This window comes from Sciurus vulgaris (genome assembly GCF_902686455.1).
Source record: "Sciurus vulgaris genome assembly, chromosome: 19".
Classification (NCBI taxonomy): Eukaryota; Metazoa; Chordata; class Mammalia; order Rodentia; family Sciuridae; genus Sciurus; species Sciurus vulgaris.
This window is the reverse complement of record NC_136480.1, coordinates 21041618-21048436: the sequence shown is the minus strand read 5'-3', so window position 1 is coordinate 21048436 and position 6819 is coordinate 21041618. Positions and strand designations below refer to the sequence as shown.

Here is a 6819-nt window from a genome sequence, read left to right as displayed (position 1 = left end):
GCCCTCGGGCAGCAGGGCTGCTCTCGACAGTTGAGGCCTGAGGAGGGACAGGGCCTGGGCACCCTGGGGGTCACCACCACCGCCCCAGGAAACACGCGGCCCTGGGCCTTATCTGAAGCTGCGCCTCAGGGAGCCCACAGGAGCACCCTGGGAGGCCCCGGGCCCTAAGGGCGCAAGGGCAGAGGCTGGACCTCACCCAGCAAGCACCGCTGGGGCCTGGCGCTGTGGGGCCGGGTGCTCGTGCCGCAGCTGACCCCTCCTGGGCTCTCCCACCCAGCAGGCCCGCCTGGGCCTGGAGGCCCCCCAGCAGACCCCGTCCCTCAACCGCTTTCCAGAGTCAGGACACTCAGCACCCTGTATGGGGAAGTTTCCCTGGTCATCGGCCCTCAACTGCCTCCAGAGTCAGAGGGGACTGAAACCTCACCCTCCCCGAGACGGTCCCACTCACAGCGACACAGAAGAAGTGTCCCTGGGTGGGAGCCTGCTCTGGGTTCCGGCACCACCCTGGGCACGTGTGAGGAGTACCTCATTCAACAGCCGAGCAAAACGGGATTCAGAGAGGTCAAAAAACTGACCCGACGTCACACAGCCCAAAACCAGAGCCAAGGTTTAGGCACATTCTGACCCCCGACGGCCCTCGGGGACACTGCCTCAGGAAGTTCTCTGCCCCCACGTCCCACTTTATGCCCCAAAACCGAGCAGCGGGCCTGCTGGTGGCTTTCTGGTTTGGGATCCCCACGTCAGGCCCAGGCCAGCCTGGGTCTGCAGCACTCCAGAGCCTGTCCTGCATCACAGGTGACGACCTGCCCGCTCGTAGCGCCTCGCTCCTGCCTCCTCTGACTCCTCCTCAGGTCCTCCATGATGAGCCGGCACGGAGGGAGATTTGCTGTCCACTCTCATCTGCCCGGCATGTGAAGGAAAGGGGGAGAATTAAATCGGCTGGAGCTCCGGGAACCTGCCTCTGAGGCCGCTCCAGCCAGCCCTGCCTCACGCTGAGTCCTAATGGCTTCCTAATGGGTGACTTAATCTGCCATTAAGCCGCTCCTGGGTGCCCCTCCCGGCTCCCCGGCCCCAGTCCGCTCCTTGCCTCCTGCCTGAAGGGCACCCCTGCCCCCGCACCCTGCCAGCACCAGCTTGGGGTTGGGCCACCCACAGACAAAGGGGCATCCTGTGCCCTGGGGCCACGAGCTCCAAGGCTGCGGAGCCGGCGGGGGCCACAGAGGAGCGGGGACTCTGGCCACTCCCCCAGGGCGGCCCTGCTGGGCCGTCCTGATGGCTGGGCTGGGCTGGGCTCAGAGCTCCCGTCTCAGGAACGTGGAATCGCGCGTTCGCTCTTCCCCTCCCGAAACGTCAGCATCTATTTTAAAACATTTTTAAAAACACCAGGCAGGCCAAGGACAGCAGGTCAGCGGGCAGCTCTGGTCCCCACTGTGGGCTGCTCAGAGGCACCAGGAGGCTCCCGGCTGAGCCCTGCCCCAGAGGTCTCCTCGGCTCAGCTCAGCTGGGGTAGGACAATGACAGGCGGGTCCCCTGGCCTGGGAGAAGCCAGCAGGAAGAGCCTGCCGGATGTGGTCTGCATCGACCCGCCGTGGGCACTGCTTGGGACGCTCTAGGCTGTCTCCTGGGACCAGGTGTGCCCTGCCTCAGAACACGCTCCCTACCCTGCCGTCCCGAGCGCAGAACCTCCCCACCACAGCCGCACAGCCGCGCACACGCTCAGCCCGCGGCGGAGCCTGCAGGGGGGACTTGCCGCAGAGGGTGAGCCTGGGCTGGCCAGGCTGGGGAGGTGGGGGCGTCGCCATGGTGACCAGCAACTTCCAGGGCCTCCCGCCTTGGAGGCCCCCTCTAGGGGCTCAGCGGCTGGCCCCCGCAGCCTGCCCTCCATGGGACCCTCGCTGCACGTCCCCCTAGGGACCCGCCAAGGGCCGCTCTGGAGAGGCAGCCCGAGAACCCTGCTGCCCTGTCCCCGGGATCTGAGGAGCAGGACCCTGGCTCCCTTTCCCGTAAGTGGACGTGGACCCTGCGCGGAGGACCGGCTAAGTCACAAAGCCACCGCCCCAGCTCCTGGCACGTGGGTGCGCCAGCAGGTATTGGTTATAGCCACCGTCCTGATCAGACCAGGAGGGTCAGTGCTGTCCCCGGGCACTGAGAGGCGGAGGGTCAACAGACCACTGGGGATGCCCAGCCTCCAGCACCCGCTGTGACTTTCTCCCTCCCTCCAGCGCCTCTGTGGAAACTGCCCCCAGCCGGAGCGCCCCGGATTCCAACCCCAGCCGAGCGCCCTGGATTCCAACAGTCTCCACCCTCCCCGGCTCAGGGTGACGCTGACCCACAGCGCGGGCGCTCCCTGCAGTTGGCCTTTGACAGCAGCCGTGTGTGGACACGCCTCCTGTCCTGGAGACAGCCACCTCGTCCTACCCAGACCCTCCGGGCACCGTGTGTTCCACATAATGGTGTTCAGCCGAGATTTGCTAAAGATACATTAAGCAAAGAAACAAGTTAGGTGCCTGGAAATAACCAGCAAGGTGCAGCCAGGGGGAGTCCGGAGCTGGGGACTCTGGGCTCTCACAGTGGACCTGGACTCAGCCGAGGGGACCCTGGGAATTGTCCTTAATAAGCAGCAGCTGCATGTTTGAGCACCTGCTGTATGCCCGATGCCATTCTAAATGACAAAATAGCGTGTGGAGTCTTCGAACCGCCTGGTGAGCTCCGTTTGGATTCACCATCTCAGGATTCCAGCTTCAGAGGCCGAGGTGAGGACTGGACAAAGGTGCCCAAGACCTGCGTGGTTTAAGCAACAGCGTCGACCTCATGGGGCTGTGGGGAGCCTCGGATGAAGTCCCCGCACCCAACAGCGGGCACGGTGCCAGCCGCACACCCACCCACAGCAGTGCGGAGGAAGGACCAGGCCCAGGGTCCTCTGTGGCACCCACAAAGGGCTCGCTGCAGTGGAGGCATGGGGGCGGCCCCCCCACGGGCGTGCAGCACTCCGGGGGGCGAGCTCGGCTCCTCACACGGGCAGCTCGGACGCCCGTGTCCTCGTGGCCACCCCTCTGCATGAAGCGCTCGACCCGGGGAACGAAGCCGCCCGGACGGAAGACGTTCGCAGGCTGAATCTGCAGCTGCAGCTACATTCCCCTCTGGAGACCGGGTGACCCCTCTCGGGCTGTGGGTCCACCAGCAGGCCCACGAGGCCACGGCCAACGTTCACAAAGCTGGTCAGCAGGCCATTTTCAGGCACACAGCCTTGTTTCTGGCAGAATAAGCCCTGGGTGTCACTGGAGGTGGGGGACTGACCGGCTCGCTGGCCTTCTTGGACGGTCGGTTCTTGACCAGGCTGCTGAGCATCGCTGGGGCAGAGACGGGGGACGCCCAACACACCAGCTCTGCTGAAGGACCTTAGGGAAACCAGAGACGCCGTCGACCCAGAAGACAGCGACCTACCAATGGAGAGCTGGCGTGGCCCCGGGACAGGACCACCCCATGGCCATCGGGGCCCAGCCCGCCCAGCCCAACTCTCCGACCTGGCCTTTGTCCGTGAGGCGAAGGCCTGCTCCCCACTGGCACCTCTAAAACTGGAGAGGCCTGTTTCCCAAGCGTGGCTAGGAATGAGGAGCAGGCGTGGGACGGGGGCACCATGGAGACCCGGGGCGCGGACAGCGAGGCCCTGCTGCTGAGGGCACTGCGGGGGGCCAGCCCTGGCCCTGGCGGTCAGTGTGCTGGGGGGGTTGTCCAGTAACACCCGCCTCCCGGCCAAGGTCATGCCCCTCTGCAGGGCTGCTCCCGGGACCGTCGGGCGCAGGACGCACAGGCTGATCCCCAGCGGGGGCCCAGGGTGTTCCCGGCAAAGGCCTCCCTGCCGTGGGCTGGCCCTCCTTGCACCACTCGGTCACTCTCCCTCCACAGTGGGACTTCCTTCCCTCCCCGCCCTTCCACACCATCCCAGGAGAACCCTCTGACCCCCACTCTGGAGTCCCCTTCTGGGGCACCCAACAGGCAAAAGGAAGGAATGGTGGAACTGCTAGGGGAGGGGACGCTTCCCTGGACAGACAGGTTCTGGGGGAAGCATCCACCTGTCCTTCATGGAAGCGTTGGGGACACTGACCTCCAGGAGGAAATGGACACCCGAAGGCGTGGCCAGATCTGTTTTCAGGTAGGTTTGTCAGGAGTGGACGGTGGTGGGTTGGCATCGGAGGACAGAGGGCTTGAGCTACGAAGAACCAGCCGGGCTCAGCAGGCGTCTCCCCTCACATTCCTGCTGCGGTCCCCGTCCCTGGAGGACAGAGCTCCCTTCCTCTGGGTGTGGGAGGGCACCTCTCCCCCAAGGGTCTTATGACCTGGTTCTGGGGACGCCAGAGTCCTTCCTGCACAGATGGTCTCTTAAATTCCTCAAGCTTGAAATATTCCATAAAGCAAGATGCCATTTCTGGGGGTGACATGCACATGCACGCACACGCACACGTGCATACACACACAGGCGTGCACACACACATGTGCACACAGGCACATGCACACACACACCGCTGCAGCATGATGCTTTTCAGAACTCAGACTTGGGGCTCACGCAGGGTCTGGGGCTGACCGTCTAAGGCAGTGCGGGCTCTAAAGCCAGGCCCCCAGGGCTCCATGCCCAGAGGCAGGGACGCCACGCTGGGAGCAGCTGGGGAGCTGGTTTTGCCCTGGGAACTCTCCTTCCTTCCCAGGCTTCTTTCCAATCTCGAGTCCAGGTGCCCAGCAAGGGGGCTCCGATGGCAAGTGGATCCTGTGGCACTCGAGGTAAGCAGAGCGTGGTGAACGCCACAGATCCTGGTTCAGCCTGGTGCAGTCAGTCGAGGAAACTGAGGCTGGGGGCAGCAGAGACAAGCTGAGGTCTAAAGACCTTGGTGGTGGCATTGGGTCAGAACTCGAGATCGCCCAGCTCTGTCCTAAATTTCCTATCTGACCCCGCTCTGCCAAGCAGACGGGAGTGTGGGAGCGGTAGAGAGAGCCCATTGGCACCCCCACTGGCCTGGGCCAGATCCCCAGCAGGATCTTGCCTTGGCTACTCGAGCAGCCAGAGCCAGCACTTTGGTGCATTTAAACCATGAGCTCAGTGAAATTTCACCAGCAAAGGTAGGTGGTGGTGTTATACCCATTTTATGGAAGAGGATCAGAGAGGTGAAGTCGTTTGCTCAGTGACACCCAGCTAAGCCATGGTGGGACTGAACACCAGGCCAAGTTCACTCAGGGTCCCTTTCTCCCTGGGTACCGTGTGCCGTGCCCGGTCGCCTTTTCTCTCCTCCCTGGTCAGAGACTTTAATTTCCCTGCCTCGCCTCTTACCCCTCCTCTCCCTTTCCAAACAAAAGAGGGGAAATGATCTTTCTTGTAAATGAATGTTCCAGACTTCTGCTTCGGGGAGAGGCTCCCTGCACCTCTGGGAGCCCAGGGCTTATCAGCTGGCGCTGGCGAGGTAGAGAGGATGCATAGCGGTTAGCCGTGCGGGCATGGTGCTGCTCGAGAGAACATTCTGGAACAGGAAACCACGGGAGGCTTCCCAGGTTGGGGAGAAACGCACCAGGTAAAGCGTGGGGTGCATTAACAGGTCAGCTGTACTTAGGGGTCAGCGAGGGCCCAGGTTGGCTGGGGTGACGCTGGAACAGGCTCTCGTAGGGAACCATGCCCGTGACCCCCAGGCCATTGCCAGGGTAAACTGAGGCTGTGAGCGAGGAATCGAATCCCCGGAGCTGCTTGCAGTCCCAGGTAGCGGAAAGAGCCACCCGGGGACGCAGGAAGCCGGCCAGGGCTGGAGGAGACCACAGCGACAGACGCCCAGGCCCGGCTCACCTGTAGGACGGGAGTCCCTCCAACCCGTTGGCCTGGGCCCGGCCATAAATCAATCTTCGATTTCCACCGTGGGGGCCTGGGCGCAGCTAATCACGGCCGCTAATTGCTGCGACAAGCTTCTCCCTTCTCTTTTTATGTTTCCATATCAGGCTGTTTAGTATGCTTTCTGTCTGTTTATTTTATAGCCGGAAATACTTTTAATGGCCTCGTGAATTGAGAATGGACTTTACTACCATCTGACTTTCCCTGAGTTTTACGGCCATTCAATTAATGGAATCAGTAATCTTCCCCGGTAATGAGGCGGCTCGCGCTTTGTCAGGCACTGCTGTTCGCTAAATTAGTGCTCGGCTCCCAGCTCCTCGTATTTTGGGGGGCTCCGAGTGGGAAGCTCGCCAGCTCGGGGGCTGGCAGGATGGAGTGCCGCGATTAGCCGGCTGTAAATACCGCCTGCAAATATATGGTTTATTACGGTGATAACGGGCGCTCGCAGCTGACATAAATCTGAGCGCTCCCCTGACAGAGGAGAAATGGTTTCCCTCGGTTGCTAGGAAATCGAGTTGGTTCCTGGGCCTTGCCGCCTCTCCCGGCTGACGGATTCTCTGCCCGGGGAGAGAGCAGCCCTGAGCCACCCAGGGCGCTGGAGGAGCCTCCACCCTGCTGAGTCTACGCCCCGGGACGGTGGCCTGAGCAGAGCCGCCGGCGGCAGCTAGACAGGACTCTCGGGACCATGCGAGGGCTGGTCCTCGATGTCTGAAAACAGCCAGGGTGCTCATATGCCCAAGATTTCCTGCCAACTGTCACTTTGAAAGGAGACAGATTGTTTAAGTGTTGAGAAGTTGGCGACGGGTAACATGTAACCCATGTGGTCTTATTTCCATCTAATTACAGCAATTAAATCCCCAAATATATGTCAGTATTGAACGAAAAATCAAGTCCCCTTAAAAAACTGATAAGTGTTTCTTGTTAGAAATAGTTCAACCACCCGAATATTCTCT

General features: G+C 61.8%; 1 long non-coding RNA gene across 1 annotated transcript; it reads left to right on the top strand.

The window, feature by feature from the left end:
- The first annotated feature begins 3899 nt into the window (after positions 1 to 3899).
- On the top strand, positions 3900 to 6462 carry LOC306650331. The gene is made up of 3 exons (XR_013760872.1): positions 3900 to 4153; positions 4704 to 5558; positions 5685 to 6462. It is a non-coding gene; the product is annotated as an uncharacterized lncRNA (long non-coding RNA).
- Positions 6463 to 6819: the final 357 nt, after the last annotated feature.